This window comes from Paroedura picta, chromosome 11 (genome assembly GCF_049243985.1).
Source record: "Paroedura picta isolate Pp20150507F chromosome 11, Ppicta_v3.0, whole genome shotgun sequence".
NCBI classification, from domain to species: Eukaryota; Metazoa; Chordata; class Lepidosauria; order Squamata; family Gekkonidae; genus Paroedura; species Paroedura picta.
The window spans coordinates 48,189,760-48,204,135 of NC_135379.1; the positions used below are offsets into that span (position 1 = coordinate 48,189,760).

General features: G+C 54.0%; 1 long non-coding RNA gene and 11 other non-coding genes across 18 annotated transcripts in view; all 12 read left to right on the plus strand.

The window, feature by feature from the left end:
- The window catches only part of LOC143820258 (uncharacterized), a 24,204-nt gene extending 10,885 nt beyond the window's left edge, over positions 1-13,319 (plus strand). For 2 of the 7 annotated variants that reach the window (XR_013225282.1, XR_013225283.1), the window contains exons 3-7: positions 200-381; positions 2,920-3,196; positions 5,998-6,276; positions 9,079-9,355; positions 11,214-13,319. This is a non-coding gene — a long non-coding RNA (uncharacterized LOC143820258). The remainder of the gene's footprint in view (positions 1-199; positions 382-2,919; positions 3,197-5,997; positions 6,277-9,078; positions 9,356-11,213) is intronic. The other 5 variants (XR_013225286.1, XR_013225287.1, XR_013225288.1 and 2 more) reach the window with 5 other exon arrangements.
- LOC143821154 (5S ribosomal RNA) lies at positions 757-875 on the plus strand. Its single transcript, XR_013225700.1, has one exon. It is a non-coding gene; the product is annotated as a 5S ribosomal RNA (ribosomal RNA).
- LOC143821180 (5S ribosomal RNA) lies at positions 1,251-1,369 on the plus strand. The gene has a single exon (XR_013225720.1). It is a non-coding gene; the product is annotated as a 5S ribosomal RNA (ribosomal RNA).
- Positions 2,096-2,214, plus strand: LOC143821196 (5S ribosomal RNA). The gene has a single exon (XR_013225734.1). It is a non-coding gene; the product is annotated as a 5S ribosomal RNA (ribosomal RNA).
- LOC143821197 (5S ribosomal RNA) lies at positions 3,478-3,596 on the plus strand. The gene has a single exon (XR_013225735.1). It is a non-coding gene; the product is annotated as a 5S ribosomal RNA (ribosomal RNA).
- Positions 3,973-4,091, plus strand: LOC143821198 (5S ribosomal RNA). Its single transcript, XR_013225736.1, has one exon. It is a non-coding gene; the product is annotated as a 5S ribosomal RNA (ribosomal RNA).
- Positions 5,174-5,292, plus strand: LOC143821155 (5S ribosomal RNA). The gene has a single exon (XR_013225701.1). It is a non-coding gene; the product is annotated as a 5S ribosomal RNA (ribosomal RNA).
- LOC143821156 (5S ribosomal RNA) lies at positions 6,558-6,676 on the plus strand. The gene has a single exon (XR_013225702.1). It is a non-coding gene; the product is annotated as a 5S ribosomal RNA (ribosomal RNA).
- LOC143821157 (5S ribosomal RNA) lies at positions 7,410-7,528 on the plus strand. The gene has a single exon (XR_013225703.1). It is a non-coding gene; the product is annotated as a 5S ribosomal RNA (ribosomal RNA).
- Positions 8,255-8,373, plus strand: LOC143821158 (5S ribosomal RNA). The gene has a single exon (XR_013225704.1). It is a non-coding gene; the product is annotated as a 5S ribosomal RNA (ribosomal RNA).
- LOC143821162 (5S ribosomal RNA) lies at positions 9,637-9,757 on the plus strand. Its single transcript, XR_013225708.1, has one exon. It is a non-coding gene; the product is annotated as a 5S ribosomal RNA (ribosomal RNA).
- LOC143821159 (5S ribosomal RNA) lies at positions 10,134-10,252 on the plus strand. The gene has a single exon (XR_013225705.1). It is a non-coding gene; the product is annotated as a 5S ribosomal RNA (ribosomal RNA).
- Positions 13,320-14,376: the final 1,057 nt, after the last annotated feature.

Here is a 14,376-nt window from a genome sequence, read left to right on the forward strand (position 1 = left end):
GAGTGCCCCTGTCAAACGCAGGTATGCACGAATAGGAACCAGGAGAAATAGGAAATATCAGAAAGGAGAGCCCGGCTTAGCTTCCACATGGTTCTTTCCGTCCTTAGAGGTTCAGCCTTTGTTCCCAAAATGTCATCCAGAGCTCCCCAGCGGGTTCTATTGCCCTCCGATTCATCCCGACACCTACTCTTTCCAACAGGCCCGACGCAGAGTGTGTGAGACTTGCCCCAAATCACCAGCAAGCTTCTTTGCCTGAGAGGAGACGGAAAGGCCGCCCCACCCAGACGCGAACGGCAGCCCCGATTCCTGGTGGTACTTTTTCCGCCCCGGCTTGGATGGAGCTCGTCGTCTTTTCCCAAGGTGGCTAGCGGAGGGGCTGAGGTGAAGACTCCTTCTGTGGATGAGGAGCTTGCAGTGTTGACCCACCGACCGCAGCCAAGGGAGAAGTAGGAGGGAAGCAGGCGCCCGAGGAAAAGTTTGGGCAGAGTGGTCCTGGAGGCGGGATGGAAGCGAAAAGATTTGCCCTGCAGGAGGCCAAGTGACAGGCTTGGGAGTGGGGAAAGGAAGGGTGTGCTTTCTTTGAGGTGAGGGAGGTGGCCAGTGTGTACAGCTTGCCGGGATGAGGAGTGGTGGTTCCCAAGGACTTGCATGGAGGTGTTGTTAACGGGTGGGGGAAGTAGCCGTGGCTTTTCTTTAGAGGGAGGGTGGAGGAAATACGGCCGCCCGCAGAAAAGAGGCAGAGGAGGCTATGCGAGGGCCTACGGCCATACCACCCTGAACACGCCCGATCTCGTCTGATCTCGGAAGCTAAGCAGGGTCGGGCCTGGTTAGTACTTGGATGGGAGACCGCCTGGGAATACCGGGTGCTGTAGGCTTTTTGCCCTGCTGGAGTCGCTGTGGCGGCCCCTCCGGCCCCTTCCTTTTTTCCTTCCTTCGTCACAGCTGACGGCAGGGAGGCTTCCACAGCTCAAGAGAGCTGATCCCAGCTTGGCATGAAAGGAGGAAAAGGGAAGACAGGAACCTGAAACATGCTTCTCTTTCGTTCCTCCTGTTCTTTAAAGCCCAGCGAGGCAGCAGGCCTCGGTACTTGTTTTTTTCCACAAACACTGATGTCCGTGTAGTTATACCCGGGTGGGTGGGGAAAGACTCCGGCCCATTACTCCGAGGCTGGGACACGTGGTTTTTCTTGGGGGGGGGGGGAAGGGGAAGACAAACTCCTGCAGAAAAGAGGCAGAGGAGGCTATGCGAGGGCCTACGGCCATACCACCCTGAACACGCCCGATCTCGTCTGATCTCGGAAGCTAAGCAGGGTCGGGCCTGGTTAGTACTTGGATGGGAGACCGCCTGGGAATACCGGGTGCTGTAGGCTTTTTGCCCTGCTGGAGTCGCTGTGGCTTCCCCTCCGGCCCCTTCCTTTTCTCCTTCCCTCGTCACGGCAGTCAGCAGGTTGGTTTCTACAGCTCACGAGCGCTTATCCCACCTTGGCGGGAAAGGGAAGAGAGAAATCTTAATCATGCTTCTCTTTCGATCCTCTTGTTCTTGAAACCCCAGAGAGGCAGCAGACCTCAATACTTGGTTTTCCCCGCAACACTGATGTCCGTGTAGTTATACCCGGGTGGGTGGGAAAAGTCTCCAGCCCATTACTCCGAGGCCAGGACACATTCTTGGTGGGGGGGTGGGAAACAAACCCCCGCAGAAAAGAGGCAGAGGAGGCTATGCAAGGTTTGGGCAGAGTCGCTGTGGTGGCCCCTCCGGCCCCTTCCTTTTCTCCTTCCTTCGTCACAGTTGACGGCAGGAAGGCTTCCACAGCTCAAGAGAGCTGATCCCACCTTGGCATGAAATGAGGAAAAGGGAAGAGAGGAACCTGAAACATGCTTCTCTTTCGTTCCTCCTGTTCTTTAAAGCCCAGGGAGGCAGCAGGCCTGGGTACTTGTTTTTTTCCACAAACACTGATGTCCGTGTAGTTATACCCGGGCGGGTGGGGAAAGACTCCGGCCCATTACTCCGAGGCTGGGACACGTGGTTTTTCTTGGGGGGGGGGGGGGAAGGGGAAGACAAACTCCTGCAGAAAAGTGGCAGAGGCGGCTATGCGAGGGCCTACGGCCATACCACCCTGAACACGCCCGATCTCGTCTGATCTCGGAAGCTAAGCAGGGTCGGGCCTGGTTAGTACTTGGATGGGAGACCGCCTGGGAATACCGGGTGCTGTAGGCTTTTTGCCCTGCTGGAGTCCCTGTGGCGGCCCCTCCGGCCCCTTCCTTTTCTCCTTCCTTCGTCACAGCTGACGGCAGTGAGGTTTCCAAAGCTCAAGAGAGCTGATCCCAGCTTGGCGGGAAAGGAGGAAAAGGGAAGGGAGAAATCTTGCACACGCCTCTCATCCGTTCCTTCCGTCCTTTAAAGCCCAGAGAGGCAGCAGGCCTGGGTACTTGGTTTTCCCCGTGAACACTGATGTCCGTGTGGTTGGGTCTGGGCGGGTGGGAATAGATGCCGGCCCACTACTCCGAGGCCGAGAAACGTGGTTTTTCCTTTGGGGGTGGGGGCTAAGTATAGCCACCCGCAGAAAATAGGTAGAGGCTACCCTAGTGCTGTAGGCCTTTTGCCGTGCTGGACTAGGATGGGAAGCGGCCAGGGCACACTGGTTGACATAGACTATTTACCCGCCGGGGCACGCCCCAGTGGCCAACCGGCCCTCTCTTTTTCTCCTTCCTCCCTCCAGCCCGGAGTGTCCCTGTCGAACGCAGGTATGCACGAATAGGAATCAGGAGAAATAGGAAATATCAGAAAGGAGAGCCCGGCTTAGCTTCCACATGGTTCTTTCCGTCCTTAGAAGTTCAGCCTTTGTTCCCAAAATGTCATCCAGAGCTCCCCAACGGGTTCTATTGCCCTCCGATTCATCCCGACACCTACTCTTTCCAACAGGCCCGACGCAGAGTGTGTGAGACTTGCCCCAAATCACCAGCAAGCTTCTTTGCCTGAGAGGAGACGGAAAGGCCGCTCCACCCAGACGCGAACGGCAGCCCCGATTCCTGGTGGTACTTTTTCCGCCCCGGCTTGGATGGAGCTCGTCGTCTTTTCCCAAGGTGGCTAGCGGAGGGGCTGAGGTGAAGACTCCTTCTGTGGATGAGGAGCTTGCAGTGTTGACCCACCGACCGCAGCCAAGGGAGAAGCAGGAGGGAAGCAGGCGCCCGAGGAAAAGGTTTGGGCAGAGTGGTCCTGGAGGCGGGATGGAAGCGAAAAGATTTGCCCTGCAGGAGGCCAAGTGACAGGCTTGGGAGTGGGGGAAGGAAGGGTGTGCTTTCTTTGAGGTGAGGGAGGTGGCCAGTGTGTACAGCTTGCCGGGATGAGGAGTGGTGCTTCCCAAGGACTTGCATGGAGGTGTTGTTAACGGGTGGGGGAAGTAGCCGTGGCTTTTCTTTAGAGGGAGGGTGGAGGAAATACGGCCGCCCGCAGAAAAGAGGCAGAGGAGGCTATGCGAGGGCCTACGGCCATACCACCCTGAACACGCCCGATCTCGTCTGATCTCGGAAGCTAAGCAGGGTCGGGCCTGGTTAGTACTTGGATGGGAGACCGCCTGGGAATACCGGGTGCTGTAGGCTTTTTGCCCTGCTGGAGTCGCTGTGGCGGCCCCTCCGGCCCCTTCCTTTTTTCCTTCCTTCGTCACAGCTGACGGCAGGGAGGCTTCCACAGCTCAAGAGAGCTGATCCCAGCTTGGCATGAAAGGAGGAAAAGGGAAGAGAGGAACCTGAAACATGCTTCTCTTTCGTTCCTCCTGTTCTTTAAAGCCCAGGGAGGCAGCAGGCCTCGGTACTTGTTTTTTTCCACAAACACTGATGTCCGTGTAGTTATACCCGGGTGGGTGGGGAAAGACTCCGGCCCATTACTCCGAGGCTGGGACACGTGGTTTTTCTTGGGGGGGGGGGGGAAGGGGAAGACAAACTCCTGCAGAAAAGAGGCAGAGGAGGCTATGCGAGGGCCTACGGCCATACCACCCTGAACACGCCCGATCTCGTCTGATCTCGGAAGCTAAGCAGGGTCGGGCCTGGTTAGTACTTGGATGGGAGACCGCCTGGGAATACCGGGTGCTGTAGGCTTTTTGCCCTGCTGGAGTCGCTGTGGCTTCCCCTCCGGCCCCTTCCTTTTCTCCTTCCCTCGTCACGGCAGTCAGCAGGTTGGTTTCTACAGCTCACGAGCGCTTATCCCACCTTGGCGGGAAAGGGAAGAGAGAAATCTTAATCACGCTTCTCTTTCGATCCTCTTGTTCTTGAAACCCCAGAGAGGCAGCAGACCTCAATACTTGGTTTTCCCCGCAACACTGATGTCCGTGTAGTTATACCCGGGTGGGTGGGAAAAGTCTCCAGCCCATTACTCCGAGGCCAGGACACATTCTTGGTGGGGGGGTGGGAAACAAACCCCCGCAGAAAAGAGGCAGAGGAGGCTATGCAAGGTTTGGGCAGAGTCGCTGTGGTGGCCCCTCCGGCCCCTTCCTTTTCTCCTTCCTTCGTCACAGTTGACGGCAGGAAGGCTTCCACAGCTCAAGAGAGCTGATCCCACCTTGGCATGAAATGAGGAAAAGGGAAGAGAGGAACCTGAAACATGCTTCTCTTTCGTTCCTCCTGTTCTTTAAAGCCCAGGGAGGCAGCAGGCCTGGGTACTTGTTTTTTTCCACAAACACTGATGTCCGTGTAGTTATACCCGGGTGGGTGGGAAAAGTCTCCGGCCCATTACTCCGAGGCCAGGACACATTCTTGGTGTGGGTGGGGAAACAAACCCCCGCAGAAAAGAGGCAGAGGAGGCTATGCAAGGTTTGGGCAGAGTCGCTGTGGTGGCCCCTCCGGCCCCTTCCTTTTCTCCTTCCTTCGTCACAGCTGACGGCAGGGAGGCTTCCACAGCTCAAGAGAGCTGATCCCAGCTTGGCATGAAAGGAGGAAAAGGGAAGACAGGAACCTGAAACATGCTTCTCTTTCGTTCCTCCTGTTCTTTAAAGCCCAGGGAGGCAGCAGGCCTCGGTACTTGTTTTTTTCCACAAACACTGATGTCCGTGTAGTTATACCCGGGCGGGTGGGGAAAGACTCCGGCCCATTACTCCGAGGCTGGGACACGTGGTTTTTCTTGGGGGGGGGGGGAAGGGGAAGACAAACTCCTGCAGAAAAGTGGCAGAGGCGGCTATGCGAGGGCCTACGGCCATACCACCCTGAACACGCCCGATCTCGTCTGATCTCGGAAGCTAAGCAGGGTCGGGCCTGGTTAGTACTTGGATGGGAGACCGCCTGGGAATACCGGGTGCTGTAGGCTTTTTGCCCTGCTGGAGTCCCTGTGGCGGCCCCTCCGGCCCCTTCCTTTTCTCCTTCCTTCGTCACAGCTGACGGCAGTGAGGTTTCCAAAGCTCAAGAGAGCTGATCCCAGCTTGGCGGGAAAGGAGGAAAAGGGAAGGGAGAAATCTTGCACACGCCTCTCATCCGTTCCTTCCGTCCTTTAAAGCCCAGAGAGGCAGCAGGCCTGGGTACTTGGTTTTCCCCGTGAACACTGATGTCCGTGTGGTTGGGTCTGGGCGGGTGGGAATAGATGCCGGCCCACTACTCCGAGGCCGAGAAACGTGGTTTTTCCTTTGGGGGTGGGGGCTAAGTATAGCCACCCGCAGAAAATAGGTAGAGGCTACCCTAGTGCTGTAGGCCTTTTGCCGTGCTGGACTAGGATGGGAAGCGGCCAGGGCACACTGGTTGACATAGACTATTTACCCGCCGGGGCACGCCCCAGTGGCCAACCGGCCCTCTCTTTTTCTCCTTCCTCCCTCCAGCCCGGAGTGTCCCTGTCGAACGCAGGTATGCACGAATAGGAACCAGGAGAAATAGGAAATATCAGAAAGGAGAGCCCGGCTTAGCTTCCACATGGTTCTTTCCGTCCTTAGAGGTTCAGCCTTTGTTCCCAAAATGTCATCCAGAGCTCCCCAGCGGGTTCTATTGCCCTCCGATTCATCCCGACACCTACTCTTTCCAACAGGCCCGACGCAGAGTGTGTGAGACTTGCCCCAAATCACCAGCAAGCTTGTTGGCCTGAGAGGAGACGGAAAGGCCGCCCCACCCAGACGAGAACGGCAGCCCCGATTCCTGGTGGTACTTTTTCCGCCCCGGCTTGGATGGAGCTCAAGTCGTCTTTTCCCAAGGTGGCTAGCGGAGGGGCTGAGGTGATGACTCCTTCTGTGGATGAGGAGCTTGCAGTGTTGACCCACCGACCGCAGCCAAGGGAGAAGCAGGAGGGAAACAGGCGCCCGAGGAAAAGGTTTGGGCAGAGTGGTCCTGGAGGCGGGATGGAAGCGAAAAGATTTGCCCTGCAGGAGGCCAAGTGACAGGCTTGGGAGTGGGGAAAGGAAGGGTGTGCTTTCTTTGAGGTGAGGGAGGTGGCCAGTGTGTACAGCTTGCCGGGATGAGGAGTGGTGCTTCCCAAGGACTTGCATGGAGGTGTTGTTAACGGGTGGCGGAAGTAGCCGTGGCTTTTCTTTAGAGGGAGGGTGGAGGAAATACGGCCGCCCGCAGAAAAGAGGCAGAGGAGGCTATGCGAGGGCCTACGGCCATACCACCCTGAACACGCCCGATCTCGTCTGATCTCGGAAGCTAAGCAGGGTCGGGCCTGGTTAGTACTTGGATGGGAGACCGCCTGGGAATACCGGGTGCTGTAGGCTTTTTGCCCTGCTGGAGTCGCTGTGGCGGCCCCTCCGGCCCCTTCCTTTTCTCCTTCCTTCGTCACAGCTGACGGCAGGGAGGCTTCCACAGCTCAAGAGAGCTGATCCCAGCTTGGCATGAAAGGAGGAAAAGGGAAGAGAGGAACCTGAAACATGCTTCTCTTTCGATCCTCCTATTCTTTAAAGCCCAGGGAGGCAGCAGGCCTGGGTACTTGTTTTTTTCCACAAACACTGATGTCCGTGTAGTTATACCCGGGTGGGTGGGAAAAGTCTCCGGCCCATTACTCCGAGGCCAGGACACATTCTTGGTGTGGGTGGGGAAACAAACCCCCGCAGAAAAGAGGCAGAGGAGGCTATGCAAGGTTTGGGCAGAGTCGCTGTGGTGGCCCCTCCGGCCCCTTCCTTTTCTCCTTCCTTCGTCACAGCTGACGGCAGGGAGGCTTCCACAGCTCAAGAGAGCTGATCCCAGCTTGGCATGAAAGGAGGAAAAGGGAAGACAGGAACCTGAAACATGCTTCTCTTTCGTTCCTCCTGTTCTTTAAAGCCCAGGGAGGCAGCAGGCCTCGGTACTTGTTTTTTTCCACAAACACTGATGTCCGTGTAGTTATACCCGGGCGGGTGGGGAAAGACTCCGGCCCATTACTCCGAGGCTGGGACACGTGGTTTTTCTTGGGGGGGGGGGGAAGGGGAAGACAAACTCCTGCAGAAAAGTGGCAGAGGCGGCTATGCGAGGGCCTACGGCCATACCACCCTGAACACGCCCGATCTCGTCTGATCTCGGAAGCTAAGCAGGGTCGGGCCTGGTTAGTACTTGGATGGGAGACCGCCTGGGAATACCGGGTGCTGTAGGCTTTTTGCCCTGCTGGAGTCGCTGTGGCTTCCCCTCCGGCCCCTTCCTTTTCTCCTTCCCTCGTCACGGCAGTCAGCAGGTTGGTTTCTACAGCTCACGAGCGCTTATCCCACCTTGGCGGGAAAGGGAAGAGAGAAATCTTAATCATGCTTCTCTTTCGATCCTCTTGTTCTTGAAACCCCAGAGAGGCAGCAGACCTCAATACTTGGTTTTCCCCGCAACACTGATGTCCGTGTAGTTATACCCGGGTGGGTGGGAAAAGTCTCCAGCCCATTACTCCGAGGCCAGGACACATTCTTGGTGGGGGGGGTGGGAAACAAACCCCCGCAGAAAAGAGGCAGAGGAGGCTATGCAAGGTTTGGGCAGAGTCGCTGTGGTGGCCCCTCCGGCCCCTTCCTTTTCTCCTTCCTTCGTCACAGTTGACGGCAGGAAGGCTTCCACAGCTCAAGAGAGCTGATCCCACCTTGGCATGAAATGAGGAAAAGGGAAGAGAGGAACCTGAAACATGCTTCTCTTTCGTTCCTCCTGTTCTTTAAAGCCCAGGGAGGCAGCAGGCCTGGGTACTTGTTTTTTTCCACAAACACTGATGTCCGTGTAGTTATACCCGGGCGGGTGGGGAAAGACTCCGGCCCATTACTCCGAGGCTGGGACACGTGGTTTTTCTTGGGGGGGGGGGGGAAGGGGAAGACAAACTCCTGCAGAAAAGTGGCAGAGGCGGCTATGCGAGGGCCTACGGCCATACCACCCTGAACACGCCCGATCTCGTCTGATCTCGGAAGCTAAGCAGGGTCGGGCCTGGTTAGTACTTGGATGGGAGACCGCCTGGGAATACCGGGTGCTGTAGGCTTTTTGCCCTGCTGGAGTCCCTGTGGCGGCCCCTCCGGCCCCTTCCTTTTCTCCTTCCTTCGTCACAGCTGACGGCAGTGAGGTTTCCAAAGCTCAAGAGAGCTGATCCCAGCTTGGCGGGAAAGGAGGAAAAGGGAAGGGAGAAATCTTGCACACGCCTCTCATCCGTTCCTTCCGTCCTTTAAAGCCCAGAGAGGCAGCAGGCCTGGGTACTTGGTTTTCCCCGTGAACACTGATGTCCGTGTGGTTGGGTCTGGGCGGGTGGGAATAGATGCCGGCCCACTACTCCGAGGCCGAGAAACGTGGTTTTTCCTTTGGGGGTGGGGGCTAAGTATAGCCACCCGCAGAAAATAGGTAGAGGCTACCCTAGTGCTGTAGGCCTTTTGCCGTGCTGGACTAGGATGGGAAGCGGCCAGGGCACACTGGTTGACATAGACTATTTACCCGCCGGGGCACGCCCCAGTGGCCAACCGGCCCTCTCTTTTTCTCCTTCCTCCCTCCAGCCCGGAGTGTCCCTGTCGAACGCAGGTATGCACGAATAGGAATCAGGAGAAATAGGAAATATCAGAAAGGAGAGCCCGGCTTAGCTTCCACATGGTTCTTTCCGTCCTTAGAAGTTCAGCCTTTGTTCCCAAAATGTCATCCAGAGCTCCCCAACGGGTTCTATTGCCCTCCGATTCATCCCGACACCTACTCTTTCCAACAGGCCCGACGCAGAGTGTGTGAGACTTGCCCCAAATCACCAGCAAGCTTCTTTGCCTGAGAGGAGACGGAAAGGCCGCTCCACCCAGACGCGAACGGCAGCCCCGATTCCTGGTGGTACTTTTTCCGCCCCGGCTTGGATGGAGCTCGTCGTCTTTTCCCAAGGTGGCTAGCGGAGGGGCTGAGGTGAAGACTCCTTCTGTGGATGAGGAGCTTGCAGTGTTGACCCACCGACCGCAGCCAAGGGAGAAGCAGGAGGGAAGCAGGCGCCCGAGGAAAAGGTTTGGGCAGAGTGGTCCTGGAGGCGGGATGGAAGCGAAAAGATTTGCCCTGCAGGAGGCCAAGTGACAGGCTTGGGAGTGGGGGAAGGAAGGGTGTGCTTTCTTTGAGGTGAGGGAGGTGGCCAGTGTGTACAGCTTGCCGGGATGAGGAGTGGTGCTTCCCAAGGACTTGCATGGAGGTGTTGTTAACGGGTGGGGGAAGTAGCCGTGGCTTTTCTTTAGAGGGAGGGTGGAGGAAATACGGCCGCCCGCAGAAAAGAGGCAGAGGAGGCTATGCGAGGGCCTACGGCCATACCACCCTGAACACGCCCGATCTCGTCTGATCTCGGAAGCTAAGCAGGGTCGGGCCTGGTTAGTACTTGGATGGGAGACCGCCTGGGAATACCGGGTGCTGTATAGGCTTTTTGCCCTGCTGGAGTCGCTGTGGCGGCCCCTCCGGCCCCTTCCTTTTCTCCTTCCTTCGTCACAGCTGACGGCAGGGAGGCTTCCACAGCTCAAGAGAGCTGATCCCAGCTTGGCATGAAAGGAGGAAAAGGGAAGAGAGGAACCTGAAACATGCTTCTCTTTCGATCCTCCTATTCTTTAAAGCCCAGCGAGGCAGCAGGCCTCGGTACTTGTTTTTTTCCACAAACACTGATGTCCGTGTAGTTATACCCGGGTGGGTGGGGAAAGACTCCGGCCCATTACTCCGAGGCTGGGACACGTGGTTTTTCTTGGGGGGGGGGGGGAAGGGGAAGACAAACTCCTGCAGAAAAGAGGCAGAGGAGGCTATGCGAGGGCCTACGGCCATACCACCCTGAACACGCCCGATCTCGTCTGATCTCGGAAGCTAAGCAGGGTCGGGCCTGGTTAGTACTTGGATGGGAGACCGCCTGGGAATACCGGGTGCTGTAGGCTTTTTGCCTTGCTGGAGTCGCTGTGGCTGTCCCTCCGGCCCCTTCCTTTTCTCCTTCCTTCGTCACAACTGATGGCAGGGAGGTTTTCACAGCTCAAGAGAGCTGATCCCAGCTTGGCATGAAAGGAGGAAAAGGGAAGAGAGGAACCTGAAACATGCTTCTCTTTCGTTCCTCCTGTTCTTTAAAGCACAGGGAGGCAGCAGGCCTGGGTACTTGTTTTTTTCCACAAACACTGATGTCCGTGTAGTTATACCCGGGCGGGTGGGGAAAGACTCCGGCCCATTATTCCGAGGCCGGGACATACCACCCTGAACATGCCGGATCTCGTCTGATCTCAGGTTGGCGGGAAAGGAAAAGGGAAGGGAGAAATCTTGCACACGCCTCTCATCCATTCCTTCTGTCCTTTAAAGCCCAGGGAGGCAGCCGGCCTGGGTACTTGGTTTTTCCCGCGTTGGGCCTAGTTAGTACTTGGATGGGAGACCGCCTGGGAATACCACCTCCATCTGCATCATGGCCCATTTAGTAAGGAGCACAGCAATGTCAGTGGCGCTTTTTGGCAGAGCTTCGATTGAAGAGATTTGCAAGGCTATAGCTTGGTCAAATGCCTCGACGTTCATTCAACATTTATTCGGCATTACAAAATAGACGTATACAGCTTGGCTGAAATGTCCTTTGGACGTAGAGTACTCCAACATATAATCAACAGAGATGATGATGGCCCACCCTAAGAATCTTACTGTTATGTGAGGTCCCAGCGAGACGTCATCACCCCAGGAGGAGAATGAACACTGAATACATACCGAGAAGGGTCCTTCTCTCCTGGGGTATAAGAGGACATCTTGATCCCTCTCTTCCATTGTCAGGAAGTAGTGTCTCAGAGCAGACTGTATGGTATAGTGTGTCACACGTTTTGCTATTTGTTATGTTTATTCCTGGTTCTTTGTATGTTTTGTGGTTCCTAGGTTGAGTGAAGTTATTATAGTTATTTGATCCTGGCAAGAGGATGGCTTTGGCAGTAGCTGAACTGAGGGAGCCGGGTGAGCACCAGCTAGGGACTGGAAGAAGAACTGTTAAGTTCCTGCCTCCCTTGATCCAACGGTGAAATCTCACCCAGCAAGATGTCCTCTTATACCCCAGGAGAGAAGGACCGTTCTCGGTATGTATTCAATGGTCATTCTACACTCTAGATGTTCTTCCACCAGATACTCTTACAGCCTTAAATGGGTGAGATTTGAACTATGGTGTGGAGGGATTTGTGCTGGTAGTCATGTCCCCTACCAAGAGTATTGGAATATTTACTAGGTTTGGCTGAAGGGGGCCTGGCGGTATCTTCGCACTCATCTGGTAGCCCAGGCAGCCTTCCATGAGGAGGTTCAGGGAAGTTCTTTATTTGCCCATAAGCTCTCCCAGTGTTTTCTTAAGGGCTTGACTAATTTGTTTCCCCCGACACCAAGGGTGACCCCTCAGTGGTCCTTATCCTTGGTTCTGGCCACCCTCATGCACCCTCCTTTTGAAACTCTAGGGCAGAGGTTCTCAACCTATGGGTCGGGACCCCTTTGGGGGTTGAATGACCCTTTCACGGGTTGCGGCAGGGTGAGCAGCTTGGCTGGGGAGGGGGGGGCACTACCACTGTTGCCTCTCCTCCTGCAGGCACCCATACTCGGCCACCAGCCGCTCCAGCAGTGCTTCCAGTGCAGTGCAGTCTCCCGCCAGGCGCTCCAGGTAGTGGCATAGCTTGGCGAGACAAGAGGCAGAAGTGAACTGAGAAACCCCGCAATAAACCCCAATTTATATACAACCATGAACTATGGATCTTCACGCCATTGGTCAGTTTCGGTTTAATTTCTGTGAAAGAACACTTGCATAATTTTATGGTTGGAGGTCACCACAACATGAAGAACTGTATTAAAGGGTTGTGACATTAGGAAAGTTGAGAACTACATTTTCATTAGGGCTGCTCTCTGTGAAGGCAGCCTTTCTAGTTTCTGTCACTTCAGCCAGACGGGTCAGTGAAATCAGCACTCTGAGAGCTGACCCTCCTTTCCTGCAAGTTTTCCTGACTAAGGTCACCCTTTGTCCTGATCCACATTTCCTCACGAAGGTGGTCTCTAGTTTTCACTTGGCTATTACTCCTCCAAGTTTCTTCCCCAATCCAACCTCCAATTCTGAGAGGTCCCTCCATTCATTGGATGCTAGATAGGCACTGTTATACTACTTAGACAGGACAAAAAAAATAGAAAATCAAATTCTTTATTACTGGGGTCCCAAAAAAGGAAACAAGGCCTCTCCGAACACAATGTCTAGATCAGGGGTAGTCAAACTGCCGCCCTCCAGATATCCATGGACTACAATTCCCATGAGCCCCTACCAGTGAATGTTGGCAAGATCTCATGGGAATTGTAGTCCATGGACATCTGGAGGGCCGCAGTTTGACTACCCCTGGTCTAGATAGATGGTGTCAGAATCACATGATTGCTGCCATGGTATTTGTGAACCAAAGTGTAGCCATCTTGGATTTTGTGTAACCACCTCGTCTGTTTTGGCCTTCTGTTAGCTGTCTTTCTGAAATGCTTTGTTCTTCTTTGCAAACTGCTATCCTGAATAAATCTTTATATGGGGTAGGGTTCAGAGTTGGGGGCCAATTCCAAGTGTGGCTTGTGCTGTTTCTAACCAACTATTGTGATGAACGCGCTGACATCTCTCCCAGAACTTGCTCGCTCCACGCCAGCAGCTGATCCCAAGCGAGACTGAAGGCTCTCTGCAGCCACCCTGTCTGAGATCTCCCCGCTCCCAGCCTTCCTCTGCTTTCCACCAAGCTCCATAAACCACTGACTGGAGCTTCCCCATACTTCTAAAAACCTCACCTGAGCATTAGAACCAGGACAAAGCAAACTTTAGGCTACTTAACAAGCCTAAATATTGTAGTCTGGACAGAGCTGTAACTTACTGAATCCGTCTCCACTGCCGTCTTGTTATGCCATTTCAGTTATTACAATTATTGCAGAACTCTGTGACAATTATGTTTGTTTTTAATATTGTGGGTCTCCTCAAGCACTTTCAGTGGAGAGTCACCAATAAATATTTTAAATCGATAAAGAAATTGTTAAGGACTCTTGAGTTGTTTTCATGGAGGATGGTTGAGGCAGATTCCTGTTTTCTTTGGACTGTTAATCAAATGGTCTTTTTGACAGATAACTGTCAAAAGTAGAACCAGTTACACTGTGGGTGGAGGTCACATTTCCCTTAGTGGAGGTTTACAAGCAGTGGCTGGCCAGCCCCCTGTTGAGAATGCTCAGGTTTCCAGGGGGTTGGACTACATAGCCTACAAGGCCCCATCCAACTCTGTAACCCCTGTCTTGAGCATTATTTGCCCCATTTTATACTCCACTCCTGTCCCCAATGAGGAGCCAAAGCATTATTCTCCTCTGTTTTATCCTCACATCAACCCTGTGAGGTAGGTAAGGCTGAGACTTTGTCACCTGTGAGGTAAGTAAGACAGACTGTGTAACTGACTAAAGATCAACCACCATGCTTCCACTGGAGAGTGGGTGTCTTGACTTGAGGTTCCAGGTGCTAGGCCAACACTAACCACTACTTCACGCTGTTGTTAGGTATTTGCCTCAACAGTGTGAGTGAGCTCAGTGGTCATTTACAGATGGAAAAAAACATCCCTGGTCTTTTTTGCTTTCCAAGGGTTTTCAACCCTAAGCCAAATTTTGATTGGCTGTGGTTTGAATCATTACTTGTACTGTAAACAGATCACCTCAGAATCACCAATGCATATATTAGAAATGAAGAAGACAGCATCAACACCGTCAATGGTCCTAGAAGGGTGTAACATTTAGCATGGTCTGGTAAACAGAAGCTCACCTTTTGCCATCACTTATATGGCTTTAGAAATCCTTAGGGAATACCCAAAATGGAGAAAGTAAGTAGCATAATAAAACGTTTGCAACAAAGGTGAATAAGTAGAGATGAAAGATTAATGATTCCCCAATTTGTAAAAAATATGGAAAGCATATCCTGCAGGTATGGTAAGAATCTATGAAAGTTAATTTTCTGATTTGTAGAAAAGCTGTGCAGATGTTAATTGAGAGCTACATGGTTTTACTTTGGTTGCTAATA